General features: G+C 45.7%; 2 protein-coding genes across 5 annotated transcripts in view; one reads left to right on the top strand and one right to left on the bottom strand.

Annotated features, from left to right (window-relative positions):
* P4HA1 (prolyl 4-hydroxylase subunit alpha 1) overlaps positions 1 to 12,954 on the bottom strand; it is a 70,450-nt gene extending 57,496 nt beyond the window's left edge. For 3 of the 4 annotated variants that reach the window (XM_069753333.1, XM_069753335.1, XM_069753334.1), the window contains exon 1: positions 12,767 to 12,902. The gene's annotated coding sequence lies outside the window, so the exon portion shown is untranslated. Of the gene's footprint in view, positions 1 to 12,766 lie in introns of all 4 variants that reach the window. The other variant, XM_069753332.1, reaches the window with a different exon arrangement.
* NUDT13 (nudix hydrolase 13) overlaps positions 1 to 18,169 on the top strand; it is a 132,058-nt gene that overhangs the window by 1,547 nt on the left and 112,342 nt on the right. The gene's annotated exons all lie outside the window — the stretch shown is intronic.

Here is an 18,169-nt window from a genome sequence, read left to right on the forward strand (position 1 = left end):
CATATGGTTTCTATTGGGACGTCTCCTCTTTCGGCCCAGGAGGATGCCATAGCTCTGGTAGAGTGTGCCGTTATGCCTTCCAGAGGGTTTTCTTTCCTCACGGAGTAAGCCAGTGTAATAGACTCCCTGATCCATTGGGATAAGGTGCTTTTTGTGACTGCATGACCCTTCTTGTGACCCTGAAAGGATATAAACAGAGCCCTACACGGTCGCCAGCTCCTAGTCCTTTCAATGTATTTTAAAACTACTCTTAACGTCTAGAGTGTGATATTTGCATTCCTCAGGAGTGGAAGGGTTACTGAAAAAGGTGGGCAGGACTATTTCTTGTGACCTATGGAATTTCTTCGCTACCTTGGGAAGGTAGGAAGGGTCCGGTTTAAGAATCAACTTATCCTGAAAAGTTAGCAGGAAAGGTGGATCTATAGAAAGAGCTTGGATGTCACTGATTCTCCTAGCTGAAGTCAGTGCTACCAAGAGGACCGTCTTTAGTGATAGGTATTTAATGGATATGGAATCTATTGCGTCAAATGGAGAGTCTGTTAGGGCTTGTAAAACTAAGTTTAGATCCCAGGGTGGAATTCTAGGTATATTAACAGGATTTATCCTTTCACAAGCCGTGATAAATCGGGATACCCATCTATTTCCCGCAATACTATGGCCATAGAGGGCTCCTAGTGCCGATACGTGAACTTTTAACGTATTTGCAGCTAAACCTAGTTCCCTCCCTTTTTGAAGGAATTCCAATATAGATTGTATTGGAATTTCTGATGTGTTGGGAGATTTATGGAACTGTAGGAATTTTTTCCAAATTTTTGTATAAATTTTTGTGGTAGAATGTTTTCTACTTTGGAGGAGTGTGTCAATTAGTCCCTCGGAGAATCCCCTTAGTTTTAGCATCTGCCTCTCAAATTCCAGGCCGTCAGATGGAGATTGTCCACCTGGGGGTGGAGAAACGGACCCTGGAAGAGAAGGTTGGGTGTCGAGGGGAGGACCCAAGGGTCCGAAACCGATATGGCTTGTAGGCATGAGAACCATGGCCTTTTGGGCCAGAATGGTGCTATTAGTATAACTCTCGCTCCATCCTCCCTGATCTTCCGAATAACCTGTGGTAACAATATTATCGGAGGGAAGGCGTATGCTAGACTGTATTGCCAAGGGGTTTGGAGAGCGTCTAGAATGTCCGGATGATCTGCTAACGATAGGGAGGCAAATTTCCGGACTTGCCTGTTTTTTCTCGTGGCGAAGAGATCTATTTGCGGACGACCCCATAGGGATACTATCTGTTGGAAGATATGATGGTTTAGGCACCACTCTCCCTGCCTTAAGGTATGTCGACTTAAGAAGTCTGCCTGCTGGTTGTTTTCCCCCTTTATGTGAACTGCAGTGAGGGATAATAGATGTTTTTCTGCCAAATCCAGAATTTTCCCAGCGGAAGACATCAGAGTGTCTGATTGAGTACCTCCTTACCTGTTTATATAAGCCACTGTGGTGGTGTTGTCGGAAAGGATTCGGACGTCTTTTCCCCGCAGCTGTGGGAGAAAATGACATAAGGCGTATCTTACTGCATTTAATTCTTTCAGATTAGATGAGTTGTGGTATTCTTCCGTGTCCCATCACCCTTGGCGAAAATCATTCCCCATATGAGCGCCCCATCCGTGAGGACTGGCGTCAGTGGTTATAGTATGAGATGGTGTTATTACCCATGGAACACCACTCAAATGGTTAGAATCCAGCCACCACGTTAAAGAAGATAAAACTTCCTGGGACAACGTTACCTTTGCATTTAAGCTAAGAAGCCGTCTTTCCTCTTGGAGGATTTGGTGCTGCAGTGTCCGGGTATGGTATTGTGCCCATTGGACTGCAGGGATACAGGAAATAAGAGATCCCAGTAATGACATGGCTTTCCTTAGGGTCATGTGTGGATTCATTGCTGTTGTGACTATGTCTGATGAGTGAGATTTTTACCTGAGGAAGCAGACATTTTTGAGTTATGGAGTCTATATGGAACCCCAGAAACGCTTGGAGTGACAGTGGAGCCAGTCTGGATTTGTCGATATTGATTATCCAACCTAGATCCTGTAGAGATGAAATTGCATGAGCTAAACGGTCAGCACACTGAGAAACTGAATTTCCGATGACTAAAAATTCATCTAAGTAGGGCACAATTAATGTCTCTTTTTGGCGAAGATAAGCCATCACCTCTAGAATCACTTTGGTGAAAATCCTTGGCGCTGTAGAAAGGCCGAAGGGCATGGCTGCATACTGGAAATGACAAATCTTGCCTTTGATTGTCACCGCTACCCTGAAGAACTTCTGGTATCTGTCATGAATAGGAAGATGGTAATAAGCATCTTTTAGATCAATACCTCCCATCATACAGTTTGGAAAGAGTAGCTTTATGCTGGATTTTATAGACTCCATTTTAAATGTATTATTTTTAATAAATGAATTAAGCTTTTTGAGGTTAATGATTGTTCTGAATGAACCATCGGGTTTGGAAATTAAGAATAGAGGAGAATAGAATCCTCTAGTTTCCTGTCCTTTCGGAACTTGGACTAAAACCCGTTTTGATAATAGAGTTTGAATTTCAATCTCAAGGGCCTCTTGTTGTATAGGCGAGCTGAGTGATGTTATAATGTATGATTCGTGGGGAAAGCGAGAGAATTGTAATTTTATTCCATCTCTGATTATGTTTAAAATCCACGAACTGGTTGTAATTTTTTCCCACTGGGTGGCGAAAGATTTTAATCTGCCCTCTACTGGAATGGTTATATCCTCAGTATTTGTTTTCTTTTGGGGGGTTGGGTCTTCTGAACATGGTACCTCTCTGTCTTCTTTAGTGAACCATGTTGCCGGCCTGTCCGTCTGCCTTCTCTTGCCGAATGGCCTTCTCTTAAAGGCTCTCCTATAAAAGGGAATAGAGGTATCAGGAAAAGCTTTTTTCCTGTTTTTCGCCTTCTTGAGTATCTCATCTAAGGATTTGCCAAAGAGGAACTCACCCTCACATGGGATTGCGCATATCTTAGATTTTGATTGTGCGTCCCCTTTCCAGCTCTTCATCCATAACGCCCGTCTTGCATTGTTTACAAGACCTGCAGATCTTGCTGCCAGGAGGAGAGAATCTGCGGACGTGTCCGCCATAAAGGCTGCTGCACCTCGTATTAAGGGAATAGCAGCTCGTAATTTTTCCAGTGAAATTTTATTCTCAATATTTTGGTCTAGCTGGTCAATCCAGATGAGCATTGACCTGGCGGTACAAGTGCTCGCTATTGCTGGCTTGAATATGCCTGTAGTTGCCTCCCAGGATCTTTTAAGGGACGACTCGGCTTTGCGATCTAGAGGGTCGGAGAGCAATCCCGCGTCTTCAACAGGCAATGTGGACGGCTTAGAGGTAGAGGCAACAGTTGCGTCAACCTTAGGGATTTTGGTCCACGTAAGTAACTCGTCACTAAACGGGTATTTCCGTTTTGACGCAGAGGGTAAAAAACTTCTCTGATCTTGTTTCTCCCACTCTTTTTATTAATGCTTTCACTGCTGGGATGACTGGAAAGCATTTCCTTTTTCTCTCCGCCAAACCCGCAAACATTATATCCTGCGTGGTTTGTGCGCCCTTTGTCTCCTCACACCCCATAGTGTCTCTTATTGATTTCACTAGATTATCCACACTATCTAAGGGGAAACATGAACGTCCCTCGAATGGATGATGATGATGATTGATGGATGATGATTGTGATGGATGATGATTGTGATGGATGATGATTGTGATGGATGATGATTGTGATGGATGATGATTGTGATGGATGATGATGGTGATGATGATGATATAGAGATATCTGAGAGTACAGCTTGTTCACTATCAGAATCTGACGAAGGCGTTGGCCTTTTGGATTTACTTTTTTGTGGTTTATCCTGTGACATAGCCTTTAACTCCTCTCTAATAATGGTGCGTAAGTCCGTAATAGACACCGCCGCTCCTTGTGCGGTTTCTGCTATACAACCTTTGCAGAGTTTTTTGGGGTACGAGTCTGGTAGGGGCTGGCTACATAAGGCGCATTCCGTATGTTTAGTTTTTTGTTGTTTTTTGGCCTGATCAAAATAAGACATAGCGAGAGAAGGAGAAAGAGAGAGAAAGGAGGGGAGATGGCGTCAGCTTAATAGGCAGAGTTATAACTCACCCAGTGAAGCTATTATTACCGGATCAGACGGCCGAGATCCTTTGGATTTATCCACCGTGTCGCTCTTTCGACCGGTATCTGATGATCCTCTGCTGGAGTGATCCTTGGTGGGAACTGGGTCTCCTGCTGCAGGATCCATGGCACCTGGAGATAACATCTTGCATCGCAGGTAACAGTGGTTAGCCGGTTTATATAGAGCGCCAATGTTTTTTTTTTTAAGCGGTACTGCGCATGCGCGAACTCGCGCTTCCCCCACCGCTGATCTCGGCCTGCTTACCCCAGAAGTTTAGCATCTACTTCCGGGGTGAACTCACTTATGGCGGTCAGCGCATGCGTGGTGCGGCCTTCCAGCCCCGGACCGCCATTCAGGAAGCTCCTCTCACTCACCGCTTCTGCCGGGCGAGGATCTTCCACGCTGAAGCCGCCGCATAATGCAGATGCCGGGCGGCTTTCTCCGGACCCGGCCATCTGTATGCCTCCCAGACGAGGAGGGAGCCGTCTAGCGGAACTCCCCCGACGCTGCTTCCAGGCTGCAGCCCCTGCCGTTCCAAAGAGACTGCATGGGCGGCATGCATGCCCAGGTACACCTGTAGGTTCTAGAATCCTGTCGTTCCCGCAGGAACAGGAAACCAAAACTGAGGAGGAAAGGAGGACCGCCCCCCTTTATCTTTCTGTAGGTTTCCTGTTCCTGTGGGGCGGATCCCTCTCTCCTGTAGGGTGCTGTCGTGGCGAGGGGTAAAAAAGAAGTTTTAGTGCCACGCAAATTATTTCCATTTTGAAATGTTTTATTAAAATTGGATTTAAAATTTTTAGGTTTATAATCATCCTAAAGGAAAGGTATATTTAAAAAAAAAACAAAAAAACAAACAAACAAACAAAAAGATTGTAAAAAAACCTCTTCCCATACAAAAGGGCGTTCATTAAAGGGAACCTGTCACCCCCCCCAGGCGTTTTTAACTAAAAGAGCCACCCTGTGCAGCAGTAATGCTGCATTCTGCCAAGGTGGCTCTTTTAGTTCTGGTCCCTGCCAACGCTGCAATAATCGCTTTTATAATGTGGCCCTCATACCTCGAATTAGACCTGGGGGCAGGTCTTTCCCCCCTAACTCAGACGCACCACAGCCGTCACTCAGGGCCTCTGCGCACCGCCTCTTCTTCCTTCATTAGCGTCCCCGACGCCTGCGCTGTAAGTTCGATGGGCAGCGCAACTGTGCATGCCCGAAATAAAAAACAAACAAACAAAAAAAAAAAAACTTACAGCGCAGGCTCCGGGGACGCTAATGAAGGAAGAAGAGGTGGCGCCCGGCGCACAGAGGCGCGAAGAAACCTCTTTAATCTCATTAAACGTCTCCTTTGGTATGTGGCCTTTCAAGTAAAGGAACTTGATGATTGCTCTGTATTCCACTGGGTCCATTATCAAGCCTCATACCACTTCAGCACCTGTAAAATCAAGACCGTTATCAGTGCTGAGTTGCACATAACCTATGGAGACATATCATTACACTTGTGCACTTTCCGCATCCTGTGATAAATAGAAGTAGGTCAGGTGAGATCTTTAATGAACGCCCGTCGTATCTCCCTTCGGGACCAAGGAGCGTACCCTCTTCTCTAATAGCAACAAGACTTCCCATTCTAGGGCCTGTTGATTTATTATGTTTGAGCGCTGGTCTTCTGTGACCATAAACCCCTCGGGGGGGGGGGGGAGGGATGGTACCAGGCTCTAGTTTGAACCCTTTCTTATGGTGTCCACAACCCACCAACATAAGGCTACGTTCACATTAGCGTTGCTTCGGGGGCACCCGCGGCGACGCATGCGTCATGCGCCCCTATATTTAACATGGGGGGCGCATGGACATGCGTTGCTCTTGCGTTTTGTGACGCATGTGTCACTTTGGCGCAATTGCCAGGGCGCAGAGGACGCTGCATGATGCAGTTTTTTCTGCGCAAAAAACCATGAAAAAATTAACGCATGCGTCACAAAATGCTGCGTTGTGCATGCGTTTACATTTGCGTTGTGCGTTGCGTCGCCGACGCTGCACCGCACAACGCTAATGTGAATGTAGCCTAACATAGTATTTCTTCTTGCCTGGGAAAAGCTTTTTGTCTTCCGCCTATCTGGTTTCTGACGTCATGGGCTTGCAGATCTCTTGGGAACCCCTAATAAAGATAAAATTAAATCCACTCCGTTCATTCCTCTGTTCCCGGACCCCTTCTATTTGGGGTCCCTTTCTCACTGGGACAGGACTTGTCTGCTCTTTCTTGATGGTCAGAAGGGTTTTTGAACTTCAGAATGTGTGTTAGTGGGAACATTTTTTTTTGAGTCTGATGCCTTCTCCAAGATTTTGTCCAGGTTTGAACCGAAGAGGAACGCTCCCTCACATGGGGTACCACAGAGCCAGGGTATATAACTAAAATCCCCGTCCAGTTCTTAAGCCAAAGAAATCCCTTCTGGCGGAATTCGAAAATGAGCATGTGCGAGCCGTAAGCCTGTGTCCGCAGGTGTCAGACAGGAAATCTGCTGACTTCATAATCGTTGGGAGGCTTGCAAACAATTTGTCCCTCGGATACTTGTTCCTAATTTCGAATTCTAGTTGATTAAGCCACAAAGTAAGATCTTGCTGTGCAAGTGGCCGCAGTGTTGGGTTTAAAATCTGCCGCCCCCGATTCCCGGGCCTTTAGAGACCGCCATTTTTTTTTTAGGGACCTTATTCCAGATCTCAGGCCTCTGCCTTGAAGGGATATTTAATTTTTAATTTCTCTTGGGATGAAAGCTTTGTTTTTTTTCTACCATTCTTTCTAAAACCGGAGAGGCTATGTTTTTGTGGACGGGAAAACATTTATGCTTACAAACTTGTAGACCCCCCAAACATTATATCCTGCATGAATTTTAGTTCTTTTATCTATTCTTCTTACATTGTTGCTCTAACTGCTTTTACCAGTTTATCAGTATCTTCAGTGTGGAAGCAAGGCTGACCCCCTCAATTGTCTGAAATGGATGATGACCCATCTGAGTAGAACCCCCTAGTTCCTCATTTTCAATCTCATCTTACAGGCCAGAGTCCAACATGGTTTCTTTCTTTTCTGAAGATGTGCTGGGCCCGTTGAACACCTTAAATTCCCTCCCCCCCCCCCCCCACCTCAGGGATTTAACACTTTCCATAAATGAAAGGATTCCTCAGCAAGAGTTTTCAATAGAAGCTTAGCATAATCTTTTGCTGAATGAGGATGATAGTTTAGTTTTACATAGTGACCATTCCTTATATTTTATTTGTGCCTTCCTAAGCTTGTCCTATAATACATACAAGTAAAAATACAGGCATTAGGATTAGCTGTTTATGGGAAACTCCTGGACTCACTCCTCCTGATGCAAGAACTACCAAGGCCGGCAAGCAGCTTCTTCCGTAGGCTCACCTGGCTGGTTGCGGTCATCCATTTTGGAATATTGCCAGGAGGAGTTGAATTTATACTCCTCCCGATGAAATGACGTTGGGAAGTGATCTCTGCACTTCCTGTCCTGGCTTTCATAGTGGGCTGCAGGGAGTACAGCGCCATACAAGGCTGGGCTTCCCACTCCAGATTGCTAACAAGGATATTCCTCCTCCAGGGGAAGATACTGTACCATATCAGGCCTTGCTTCCCTCCCCAGAGATGCCGAACCAGTTTTCTGCCTCTTGGGGATAGCTTGGTATGGCGCTGTGTGCGATTCCCTACCGGAAGTGACACCCATTGCACCGAGCCCAGTGCTTCCGCTTATCATAGATCTTCTGCTGAGACTAACCACCCCAGGTAAGACTTCTCTTTTTCCCCTGGCATATGCTGGGGAATTCTATGTCTCCCTCAAGGACAGGAAACCACTGGAGCGTAAAGAGAGGCTCCGCCTTTTAAAGCTGTAGATTTCTTGTCCATGAGGTCAGATCCTCTCCAAGGTGCTGTTGTGGGGAAGTGAAAACATGATTTTCGCACCAACTTTGACCTCCAGTTGAAGATACAAATACACTGGAACTAAAAAGCGCCAGAACTGTTCTAACTCTGTTTTAGGTCGTGTTCAGACTGTCATATCAAGAGACGGGTCAGTAATGTACACAAAATGAAGACGTCATTGGCTCAGTGTGTAACTCTACATGTTCAACCATATTGTGCAAGATCTACCTTTTATTGTATACACTGCTTTACACATGTCAATCATTGGTCCAGGTTGAAAACTGCACGTGCATTAGCATGTTGGCACACAGACCAATAACACCCTAGTCTAAGAGCTTTCTGGCCCGAGCATGGACTATGAGGTCTGGTCTGGCTACAAGTTTCCTGACCTGAACTCAGCCTCATCTATGCCTGAGACTGTTAAGCTCAGGTCAAAAGACCCATAGCTGGTTTGGAAATCGTAGTCCATACTTAGCCCATGAATGAGATGTGTGATACCAGCTGTACAATGTACAAGTAGGAAAGGAAGGCTATAATTAATTATACCTTAGAAATATCTGCTTTTAAGGATTATCCAGGACTTTTATACTGATGGCCTTTAGCATTAATTCTGCCTTCCCGATTGAGCAGAACTTGTATGTGATGATCAGGAATAATGGTCACTAACAGGCTTGATCACTCTTTTCCATCATCTGTGCGGGGAGATTCGAAAGCCGCTCCATACACATTAGGCCTGTTTCACACGTCAGTGGCTCCGGTATGTGAGGTGACAGTTTCCTAACGTACCGGAGACACTGACTCACGTAGACACATTGAAATCAATGTGTCTCTGCACATGTCAGCGTGTTTTCACGGACCGTGTGTCCGTGTGCAAAACACAGAGACATGTCAGTGTTCGTGGGAGCGCACGGATTACACGGACCCATTAAAGTCAATGGGTCCGTGTAAAACAAGTACCGCACACGGACGCTGTCTGTGTGCAGTCCATGTGCCGTGCAGGAGACAGCACTACAGTAAGCGCTGTCCCCCCCACGTGGTGCTGAAGCCGCCGTTCATATCTTCTCTCCAGCAGCGTTTGCTGGAAAGAAGATATGAAAAATCCTTTTTTTCCCCCGTGTTTAAAATAAAGATCCCTGTCCCCACCCCCTCCCGCCCGCTCGCTGTTAATAAAATACTCATCCGGCTCCCTCGCAGCGTCCTCTCCTGGCCGCAGCTTGTCCTGTATTACCGGTCACGTGGTGCCGCCGATTACAGTCATGAATATGCGGCTCCACCTCCCACACGGACAATTCCGGTACCGATTTTTCCGGTACCGGAATTATCTGGACGTGTGAGACTGGCCTTAGATGGTTGGCCAATCCTACTGAAATCGGTGGGTCTAGATGACTTATCCAAAGTGTATGGTGAGGACTTATCACAATCTGAGATCCAACATACCTGCTCTTTTTATGTGGAGTAATATGCTGCTGTCAAGAGGCTCTAGTAGCGTCCTTTTTTCCTTATTCAGTCACATTTGTTGGATTTAGTGGTCTATATATTGACGATGTGTTGACCTAATCTACGTTACTGTGCAGGCCTGTGGAGTCTGTGTCCATTTTGGTGGAGTCGGAATAAAATAGACCTGACTCAACTCCTAAAATATATAATAAATTGGGTACAGTAGTAGAATACAGGAAGTGCTGTAAATGTTTTCATAATACGGTAATTTCGGAAAGTTATGAAATTTCCTACAAATGTCTTCTGTTCCTGATCTAAGGATCTGGGCTTTTAGCGGCGATGAATCTGTGCTGCACTTTATGTACATGCTCAGTAGTGACCAGTGCTGGGGAATCGAAGTTGGGAATCAGGTTTGGCTTACTGACTCCTCGGACTCCCTACTGACTTCAATGTATACAAGTTTTATTCTAATTTTCCTTCAAATAAACCAGCATTTTCAAGGCTCGCTTCACATCAAAGGTAAGATTGGACAAACTCTGCAAAATGCTCTTAAAGCTCCACCATGAATACTAAATGACGCACATGTTTTTGACAATACCTCAAAATTGCAACATACTATCTACGCAACATTCCTCAAATCTTCATTGAAATCTGCCATATGGACCCTGACTGCGAGGGAAAGGATGAGGAGGTGCACTAGACACGCGGAGTGTGGCAGCTAGTCAGCCACCTCAGCACGGAACATCTGGAACATCACTTTCACATCCATATAAAACAAATATCCCAGAAATCTGCAAAGAAATTATCAATGTAGAAAAAGAATTCGAAACAGAAATTGGTTATTTAATTGACTAGTTCAGTTCAATAACCAATTTCAAAATTGAAATTAGGTATTCACTTTGATTTATAGACAAGATGTAATTAACTACGATAAATATATAGAAAGCATTACTCCCTCCCACCACAGCATTTATCATACTCTGGTTGACCATTACTGGAATGACACAAGTCACGTACTCATGGGGAGTCAGTTTTATCCCACCCCTTGTTGGTGGGGTGGGGGAGGTGTTCACTGAAAATTTGGACCATGATGAAGCTTGAGTTTTGCAGATGCGCAGGTTTCAGAAAGCAATTGTTTCTGCCAAAAGTTATATAATCGAGACAAGTCAATAATTTAATGGAAAAAAAAGACTCCCACTATACACAAATAACGCAACCCATACCCACATTGTGTCAGGTGTCAGCTGAAGCGTGCCGTGTTCAAAGAAAAGCATTGTATAAAAGGAAAGGTATAGCAGAACATAATAGGGTCATTACTTAGAGGGGCCCCTTGTGCAATAATAATGCAAACTCTGGGAATAAGAAATAAGCAAGTGATTAAAAATAAATATAAAAGTCAGAATGACTTCTAACTGGCAATATGCAAGACTCCTACTGCAGAAGTTCGGGACTTTCACCGAATACGTAAAAATCTTAAAACTGGATGTTAGAGTAAATAAAGTAGGAGCAGCAGGGAGGATGCTGGGGAAGGCTGGAAGGTGGAATGCTCTGCCACGTATATATCTATATATGCTCCCCTCCCCCACTGGGGAATGTCAGTCAGACCCCTCTCTGTAGTGAACAGAGGAAAAAGCTCTCAGTAAGGAGACTGCAGCAGCCTCTACTGTAGCTGCTCCCGGACAGCCTCCACCTCTACTGTAGCTGCTCCCGGACAGCCTCTGCCTCTACTGTAGCTGCTCCCGGACAGCCTCTGCCTCTACTGTAGCTGCTCCCGGACAGCCTCCGAAAACTTCCCCTTTTCCAAATAAGTCACAAGAGGAAAATGTAATGATTACACTAGAAGTTTCTAGCAGGCGGCTGCTGTTGAAATTCCAAGGAGCAAAACATTCAGCGCCGCCAGGGGTTAAACGCTTGGCAAGCAAAAGGGAAGCCTTATTTCATGCTACATGGAAGGAGAAGCAGAAAAGAGAAGAACTTCTGCACTGTACAGTAACCAAGTGCTGCAAGGGTGCAATGGCAGACCACCGCAGATAGGTCCCTGGCATCCACTGTTGCCATAATGGGGGGCTGCTTATAGATAAAGTGGCCGAGCGCTTCCTAATGACAGCGGGAAGGCTGGAAACCAGAGGGCACATCTGACAGGTATACAGTCCGGTATATGGACCATCGGATGAGGGTCCCACAGTAGGATAACACAGGGGGCCTTCGGTGTTAGAACTGTATGATGGACCCCACACTGGGACTATATGAGGGTCCCACGTTCACACTAAGATGGGAAGAGGGCTTGACCAGTGTGAGGACCCTGCTTGGATGGGGGAGACCTGTGTAGATCACTAGTTACATCTAAGTGCAGCTTTAGCTACTTTTTCTTCCAAGATTATACAGTATATCTGGGCTGCTGCCATAAGAGTGCACCCTAACAACAATCTCTGATATCATCTGGGGCCCCTGGACCACTACAGCCCTGTGAGGACCACTACAGCCCTGTGAGGACCACTACAGCCCTGTGAGGACCACTACAGCCCTGTGAGAACCACTACAGCCCTGTGAGAACCACTACAGCCCTGTGAGGACCACTACAGCCCTGTGAGGACCACTACAGCCCTGTGAGGACCACTACAGCCCTGTGAGGACCACTACAGCCCTGTGAGGACCACACGCTAACTGCTGTCACCTCATCTTGCAAGGAATCAGCTGTTTCTCCTAGAGAGCCCCACACAGGATCACATCAGCCCCACAGAGGATCACATCAGCCCCACAGAGGATCACATCAGCCCCACACAGGATAACATCAGCCCCACACAGGATCACATCAGCCCCACACAGGATCACATCAGCCCCACACAGGATCACATCAGCCCCACACAGGATCACATCAGCCCCACAGGCGGCACAGCTCTTACCCACAGAGGATCACATCAGCCCCACACAGGATAACATCAGCCCCACTGGGTTACAGGCGGCACAGCTCTTCCCCACAAGAGGACGGGATTGTACAGAAAACCAGAGAAAATACCGCAGCAGCACAGGGCTGTAGTGTGAACACAGTCCAATGAGGCGAAGGTTCTCTTCATTTTCGTGCTTACCCCAATAGAGTAACTGGCAGCTGTGAGCCCGGCACTGACTGGCTCCAATATGGAAACTTATTAGAAGTTTCCTCCATCTACCTGCAGAGTTGGGAGTAAAGTTGGTGTAATGTGACCAGTGCCCCATAGTAAGTGCGGCTGCTCTCACCTCAGTGACTGGCGCCGGGTCCGAGAAGTGTCCGCTTCCTCCCGAGTGTCAGCCGCAGGCCCCGGCCCGTACTTATAAGCTCCTGCCCCTCCACCCGCTCCGCAGCTTCTCCTGCGCCCCCTCTCTCCGTTCTAGTACGTGAGACTCCTCACACTGGCCCGCAGAGCCAACGCAGGCGCAAAGCAGCTAGCTACACACCACGCATGCGTCAACTCATTAGGTCTCGACCTGTTCCGAGTGTGCACGAAGCCGCTCGGTCTCTGCACAGCTGAGGCGTCACCGATACACACTGGCTTCAGATACACTGGCTTCAGATACACTGGCTTCAGATACACTGGCTTCAGATACACTGGCTTCAGATACACTGGCTTCAGATACACTGGCTTCAGATACACTGGCTTCAGATACACTGGCTTCAGAAAACGAAAGTGGAGAAAGAGTGGTCGGGAGCTGGAAACGACAACTAATGTCATGGCTTATACGGAAACCTGCACAGAAAGTAGTGCAACGTGAAAGGTGCTCATAGCAACTATTCCTGCAGTCGTTTTTCAGACACCATTTCCAAAGTGAAGTAGTTGTGATTGGTAGCGATTGGAAGTGCTGCACGTTATCCTTGCACCGCTTTCGCTCCACTTTGCCTAATGGGATAATAATTTTTAACTGATTAAATATTTTTTCTTAGGCTACTTTCACACTAGCGTCGTACGACGCACGTCGCAATGCGTCGTTTTGGTGAAAAAACGCATTCTGCAAAGTTGCCTGACTTTAGACTAACATTAGCGACGCATTGCCGCACGTCGCAACCGTCGTGCGATGGTTGCATCCTGTTGTGGCGGACCGTCGGAACAAAAAAAGTTACATGTAACGTTATTTTGTGCATCGTGTCTGCCATTTCTGACCACGCATGCGCGGCCCGGAACTCCGCCCCCTCCGCCCCGCTACTCACAATGGGGCAGCGGATGCGTTGTAATAATGCATCCGCTGCCCCGTTGTGCTGCGTTGTCACAGGATGCATTGGTACGTCGGCCTGACGCACTGCGACGGGCCGACGCTAGTGTGAAAGTAGCCTTAGGCTGTGTGCACACGTTGCATTTTTTTCGCGGTTTTTCCTGATAAAAACGCTATAAAACCACAAAAAAAACACGCATACAATAAGCATCCCATCATTGAATGAATTCCGCATGTTTTGTGCACATGATGCGTTTTTTTCCCGCGAAAAAAACGCACCGCGGTAAAAACCGCAGCATGTTCATTAATTTTGCTTTTTTTTTTGCGGACTTCCCACTACAAAATGCATTGGGAAGTGTCCGGAAAAAACCACGGCAAAATCGCGGCAAAAACGCATGCGGTTTTCTTGCGGATTTCTTGCAGAAAATGTCCGGTTTTTCTCAGGAATTTTCTGCGAGAAATCCTGAACGTGTGCACATAGCCTTAGCGAGACATTATAATTTCTGGCCTCCTAAATTCCCGATTAGACGAGTGTAATTTACATCCGTGTGCAGTCCATATGCAGAAGGATGGCGGACAGATAGGACAAAGAACGGTGCAGGTCAGTGGTGAAGGTCACGTGAATGTGATTACACCCGTGGTCCACGCACCAAACACTGCTCTACTCTGACCCCATTTACAGATCAGACTCGCCCCTTAGGCTGCCGTCACACTAGCAGTATTTGGTCAGTATTTTACATCAGTATTTGTAGCCAAAACCAGGAGTGGAACAAATAGAGGAAAAGTATAATAGAAACATCTGCACCACTTCTGTATTTATCACCCACTTCTGGTTTTGGCTGAGAAATACTGATGTAAAATACTGACCAAATACTGATAGTGTGACAGCAGCCTAAACAATGAGTGCCCTAACAGATACAGAAGACATATGGACATAATCCCTTCCACTTCTTAGGGTACGTCCGCACGGTCAGTAATCGGCAGTGCTTTGGACGCAGCACATGTCCACTGTATCCAAAGTGCTGCCGGCTTTTGAACACAGATGATCCTGCATGTGTTCATTGAACCATGTGGAATCACTGCACCCAATACATTGTATGGGTGAAATGTATCTTCCGGAGACTCGAGTCTCTGCAAGATAGATATGGTATAGAAAATGTAAAGCACAGCCTAAAGGGGAGGTGCACAGTCTATAGGTGCCCAAACCTTGATATATAGTATACAAGTGACTAGCACACTCCAAGAAATTGTGATGCAAATAAAGTGGGGTTTATTACATACAAAGATCACAAACGTTTCGGTCTATTCTTTGACCTTCATCAGTGTGCTAAGTACACTTGTATGCCTGTATGGGCCCCAATAATGGATAGTATATTATTGCATCAGTATAATACATGTATAATACATCTGGTGGACTTGAACCAGATAGGATTTACAGGAGGCTGTCCAAAACAGAGGTAAAGCCAAGACGAAACTACGGCTGTACAATACAAACAGCCAATCAGCGCCAAGAAGAGGATTAGATCTCCGCGGTATCCACCGCAAGGAGCTGTCAAACAACAACAAAAAAAGTATATACATTACGAGATATGACGTCATGGGACATAACGTAAATTTATAAAGAACAATCAAGGAGAACCATCAACAGATACATGTCTATACATAGATAATGTTGCAAATCGACGTATGTGAAAAGGAACCGTAAGGATGGAACAGTGTAGAGGAACCGTAGCGGATATACAATGTGACCTAGTAAATGAAACGGTAACAAGGTGTATGGTGTGAGACCTACCTAAGTACACTTGTATGCCTGTATGGGCCCCAATAATGGATAGTATATTATTGCATCTATAATAAACGAAATAAGAAAATGACATATACAGTGGTGGTGCCGTTACAGTGTACTATGTGTGGCTCCGTATGGATACAATGTGGGGGTACATACCAGTATAATACATCTGGTGGACTTGAACCAGATAGGATTTACAGGAGGCTGTCTATAAAGGAGAGTGATGGAGTATAATAAACGCCACAATCAAGTAAAATACTGGGATACCAACTGGCTATACTAGGAAAGGTACATACCCAAAACAGAGGTAAAGCCAAGACGAAACTACGGCTGTACAATACAAACAGCCAATCTGTAAGGGCAAAATACTTGGTCAGCACGGCCGCTTAAAGACCTACATGTTCGGTAGAAGACCCCTAACAGAATTATAATGGGGAGATCACATAAAGCTAAACTTACCAGCGCCAAGAAGAGGATTAGATCTCCGCGGTATCCACCGCAAGGAGCTGTAAGGAAGTGTGCCTAGTTCTGCCTCTTATATTGTGTGTGAGACGCCTGACATGCGCGCGGTGTGAGCCGGCATGTGAACCGGAAACGGGGCAGGGCGATAGTGACGCAGGTGTCAGATGACCGCAGGGGGCGGTGACTGGTGCGTTCCACAAAGGAAAGAAAGATGGAAGTGCGTTCCAGGGAGGAGGGTGGAAGACAGCTGTGCAGGTGGCCGTAGAGTGTCACAGGCGGCAGCGGTCGTGGAATCAGAACGGACGATTCTGTAGGGACAAGACTGAAATTAGTATAGGATAAAGATGAAACATAATAACAACCACATAACAATAATAAATGACTATTGTATGGCTAGTCTGGATCGTTACAAGGTCCCTATTGTAAATAAACAGAACACTAAACATTGTAGGTGATAAGGACGTATCCCAGTATAAACATAGTATCTATTACCGACAATGCGGATATATAACATACAAGTCCGATACCTGTTAACAAAGATAAACGTGTTAGCAAAGATACACGTGAATGGTCTAATACCATAGACCATATTACTAAGTAACTCATCTACTAAGATGTCGGGGTGGAGGCCCCTATGGGTATCAAAGGGCCCATGTTATGACTAGGGTGTCAAGTAATAGTGTCAGGATGGGATACCAAGGTACGCTTACAAAAACTTGGTGTAGGGACATTATATAAGGTTCCAAATAGGTAAGTTGTTCTGGTCCAGAAGAGACAGCTGCAAGTTATAGACGGTGATACGATTACACGGTAGTTCACAGAGACAGACATTGGTCCAGATGCTGCTATTACTGGCCTAATAGGTAAAACATAGTCTGGCTACTCAAATCTAGGATATAATAAAGCTTAAGCCTTAAAAAAGGAACATGATAGGAGAAAAATATATGTATACAGCTCTATTAGAAGGACAAGAAATGAGGCGAATATTACATGAAGGACAGAAGTTCGTAGTCCCTATTTAGTCCTCTGGGGGTGAGAGTGTTGAGTTCATGGATCCAGTACGCCTCTCTACGTTTCAACATAGAGATGCGATCCCCGCCCCGTCTAGGTGAAGTCACTTGTTCTATAATTTGAAATTTAAGTTGAGACAGGTTGTGGCCTTTTTCAATGAAGTGTGACGGTAGGGGAAGTAGTAGGTTCTTGCACCGGATGGTGGATTTGTGTTTAGATATCCGTGATTTGACTGATTGAGTAGTCTCACCCACGTACAGCAGACCGCAAGGGCATTTAATGAGATAGACTACAAAGTGGATACCGCGGAGATCTAATCCTCTTCTTGGCGCTGATTGGCTGTTTGTATTGTACAGCCGTAGTTTCGTCTTGGCTTTACCTCTGTTTTGGACAGCCTCCTGTAAATCCTATCTGGTTCAAGTCCACCAGATGTATTATACATGTATTATACTGATGCAATAATATACTATCCATTATTGGGGCCCATACAGGCATACAAGTGTACTTAGCACACTGATGAAGGTCAAAGAATAGACCGAAACGTTTGTGATCTTTGTATGTAATAAACCCCACTTTATTTGCATCACAATTTCTTGGAGTGTGCTAGTCACTTGTATACTATCTGCAAGATAGATAGACATGCTGCGTTCTGGAAAGACGCTCCGCATGTCAGTGTCCGCAGGGAAGCCGAGGGCGTCTGAGCATGCATAGTGGGCATGGGAATTGTTAAAATCCCATCCACTAAGCCAAATTAATAATGGAGAGGCGTCAATTATGACACCTGTCCATTATTAATCCAATACTAGTAAAGGGTTTAAGAAAACACAAACACATTATTAAAAATTATTTTAATGAAATAAAAACAAAGGTTGTTGTAATATTTTATTATACGCTCAATCCATCTGAAGACCCTCGCTCTGTAACAAACAAAAAAATAAACCAACAATATCCATACCTTCCGAAGATCTGTAAGGTCCCACGATGTAAATCCATCTGAAGGGGTTAAAATATTTTGCAGCCAGGAGCTCTGTTAATGCAGTGGTGCTCCTGGCAGCAAAACCCCGGGGAATGAAGGTAAAGTAGGTCAATGACCTATATTTACCTTCATTTGCGGTGAGGCGCCCTCTGCTGGTTGTTCCTGGAGCGTGGGAACTTTCCTAGAAAGCTCCCAGGCTCGAGTTCATATGAGAACA

Source organism: Ranitomeya imitator, chromosome 2, assembly GCF_032444005.1.
Source record: "Ranitomeya imitator isolate aRanImi1 chromosome 2, aRanImi1.pri, whole genome shotgun sequence".
In the NCBI taxonomy this organism is placed as follows: domain Eukaryota; kingdom Metazoa; phylum Chordata; class Amphibia; order Anura; family Dendrobatidae; genus Ranitomeya; species Ranitomeya imitator.